The sequence below is a fragment of the Crocodylus porosus genome, unplaced genomic scaffold (genome assembly GCF_001723895.1).
Source record: "Crocodylus porosus isolate Cpor-Errol unplaced genomic scaffold, CroPor_comp1, whole genome shotgun sequence".
In the NCBI taxonomy this organism is placed as follows: Eukaryota; Metazoa; Chordata; order Crocodylia; family Crocodylidae; genus Crocodylus; species Crocodylus porosus.
In genome coordinates, this window is record NW_017728921.1 from 27,522,254 (window position 1) to 27,525,804 (window position 3,551).

A 3,551-nucleotide genomic window follows, 5' to 3' on the forward strand; every position below is an offset into this window, starting at 1 on the left:
TGCCCACAGTCAATATTTTTTGAATGTTTTTTTTTAAGTATGAACGGCTAAACTGGGAGGAATTGGAATGGAGGATATCTGACAGATTCAAATATTTGTCTCTCTCAAAAGTACCACTCAGATTTTGAGAAAGAGGGAAAACAAATATGGAGCCTCTTAATTTGGCACTCCACAGAAAAAATATATTATCTTCTTTCAGATTCTTGGTATCAATCAATCTTTAATATAAAGTCCATGACATACTTCCAATGGATTTGACAACTGACAGTACACACAACCCTTGATTCTTAAAAGAAATCTTTAAGGAGCAGTTTGAACAGATAAGGAAGTGTGAATAAGGAGACTCTCACCTAAGGAGAGTCTGTTCCTGTTTCTGCCACTACGTTGCCTTGGGAGATCAGTTAAGTCACTTAACTGCCAAGCTTCTGTTTTCCTCTCTTTAAAATGGGGTGCTGACTTGCTTTCTTGCTTACTAACATGACACTGCTTGTTCAAACGAATGCCTAGTGGTTTTAAGAGGGGGTACAAGTATAAGCGCTCTCCTGTGAAAAAGCCCTATTGCTCCTGAAATGGAATTTAGAAGTTCGGGGATAAACCCCATTCCACCTTTACACATCTAAGTGGCACTTACATAGTGGTTTAATAGCAATTTTGGGATCTTACAGTTTTACCCCTCCTTCCAACTCCACATGCTTTGTTCTCTGGCTGCCCAGTAGCCAACTTCAAGAGGAAGACTGGGGATTTTTCTGGGCAATGTTCAGCTAGTGGTCTGGAGGTTAGAGTACTTTACTGTTAAGCAGAAGCTACATATTCAACCCCCCTCTGGATGAGTGGGAGTATAATACAGGTCTCACACACTGTGAGTAACTGCCTTATCTACTAGTTTCATAGATATTAAGGCTGGAAGGAACCTTGTAAGATCATCGGGTCCAGCCCCCTGCCCCAGGGGCAGGAACTCAGCTGGGGTCAAAGGACCCAGCAAGATAAATGTCCAAATGTTTCTTGAAAGTGTCCAGAGTATGTGCTTGCACCACTTCTGGGGGCAGTCTGTTCCAGGCCTTGGACGCTCGGACAGTAAAGAAGTTTTTCTTTATGTCAAGCCTAAAGCGGTCTTGCAGGAGTTTCTGACCATTGGACCTTGTCATCCCCTGGGGTGCTCTGGTGAACAGGTGTTCCCCCAGATCCTGCTGCACACCCCTGATATCACCCCTGAGCCTGTGCTTCTCCAGGTTGAAGAGTCCCATGGCTCTCAGCCTCTCTTCATCAGGCCTGTTCTCTTGCCCTCTGATCAGGCTCTCCTCTAGACTCTTCCAAGCTTTTCCACATCATTCCTAAATTGTGGAGCCCAGAATTGGATGCAGTACTTCAGCTTCACCAAGGCTGAGTACAGTGGGACGATGACATCCTAGGTCTTGCTTGAGAAGCATCAGTAGCTGGAAGCCAGAGTTTTGTTTGCTTTGCCAGCTGCAGTATTGCACTGGTGGCTCATATTCATCTTAAGGTCAATCATACCCCCATTGTTTTCAGTCGTGGTGCTAGCAAGTGTGGCACTCCCAAGTCTATAAGTGTGATGTGGGTTTTTGTTCCCAAGGTAGAACACCTTGCATTTCTCCATATTGAATGCCATCAGGTTTTCATCCGCCCACCTTGCAAGCCTATCGAGGTCAGCCTGGATCCCCAACCTATCCTCAAGTGTGGACACTCCTCCCCAAAGTTTGGTGTCATCAGTCAAACTTTAGTTTATTGAGCTAAAATGTGAGAGCATCCTCCTTTACACCCTCCTGAACACAGTTTTTCCTGCAACTAAAGTTGCAGACTCTACACACATTCCTGGGCACCGATTTTCCTGGAGCAACTGCACTGTCAGAATGCAGCCTTCTGAACATGCTCAGTAGGGAAACACAGGATAAACTGTTGTAACCCGGGCGGTACTCCAAGAGGTACCCCCTCTCCAGCTGAAGGGATCAAAGCAGGTGCACAAGTGCTGTGGGAGATGTAGAGACTCTCCTCCCCTATAGAGCAGAGCCAGACTACCAGTGGGGACTTAACCATATACCTTTTAATACTGGGAACATAACAGGCATAAATCAGAGGGTATAGTGGACACTACAGTGCCCCAACGGGGCAGGATTCAACAAAGGTTAGACACTTGGAATCACTGACCAAAACAGGGTTAACAAAATATAAAACTCAAAACAGCAGAACAAACAATACAGGTGAGTGAAATATAACAAGGCACAAAATGCAAAATGTCAAATGGCAAGGAAATATAGGGCCTTGGTACCTGGAGGGGGAGAAAACACAATGGCCCCTTTCCACTGCAAGAAGAAAGTTATTTCACTCACCCCAGCTGGGACTTGAACCAAAGTCTCCCACCCGGTAGGCAGGAACACTGCCATACAGCCACCACCACTGGTACTGATCTAACCTGCCAGGGGTCTTGACCTTCCCAGAGCCTTGGTCTCACCTCGAGCTGCCTGGCCTCTGACTGGAGGTGCTGGAAGCAGAGCTGGGAACCTCTCAGGTTGCTGCTCAGATCCTTGGTGAAGTGGGGGGAGCCTCTCCTGCTGACTGCAGCCTCTCCCAGGGGATCCTGGAGCCGGGTGGGGAGCCTCTCCTGCCAGCCACACACCACACTGCTGAGGGTCCCACTGCTGCCTGCAGGTCCTGCTCTATCAGGGCACCGCTCCCGCCCCGCTGGCTCTGCTCTTACAGCTCTGTGAAACTCCTTGCTAGTTGTCCTTCACTGATCTCCCCTCTGAGACAGCCCATGCTGCCCCTTTTATCCTACTCCAGGTGACCCAAGGGGCCAATCAGGACACAGGGGGGGTGAGTCTCTGGGGCCTGATTGGTGAGGAAAGGGAATCCCAAGTCCTCCAATCATCTTTTGCCCTTTCAAAACCCCTGGGCCACATCACTGCCAGCCAGCCCGTCACACTGTGCACGAATGTCAAAAATTGCAGTTATGCTACTACATAAGTTCCGTTTGTATATGTGAGGGTGAAATAGCATTCAGCCCTCAGTGTCATATTATGAAACAGATTCTCACCTACTTTAATAAGTGGGTAACCCTTTAAAACATGAACAATGAGAATGTGCTGTTCAGAAGATAATGTAAACCATATGAACAGCGAACCTGAAAGCCAAATAATATATGTTCTCAGCCACTAGAACTTCCAGGTATAGATGACATTTTCCGACATCTCAGCAGCCACCTGCTGAGTGTCCTTTCATCCCCTATGCAATACCAGTGGAGTGAATGAAGGAGAAAGACAGCTTTTTACATGATACAACCTAACTAGTTTTAAGATGGGCCTGGATTGTTTATAAATAACTTACATGATACAGTTGTTTGCGATAGCAGGGGACTAAGCCAGATGACCCAGGAAGTTGCCTCCAGTCACTTTCTTAATAACATCATTCACATATTCAGAGAAGCACACTGAAAGCTTATATCACTGTAGTTATTTATTAATATGCTATGTTAAATTCCACATCTCAGCTGCATTGTAGTAGGTCATATTGGGTGTAAATTCAGCTGCGCCAACTCA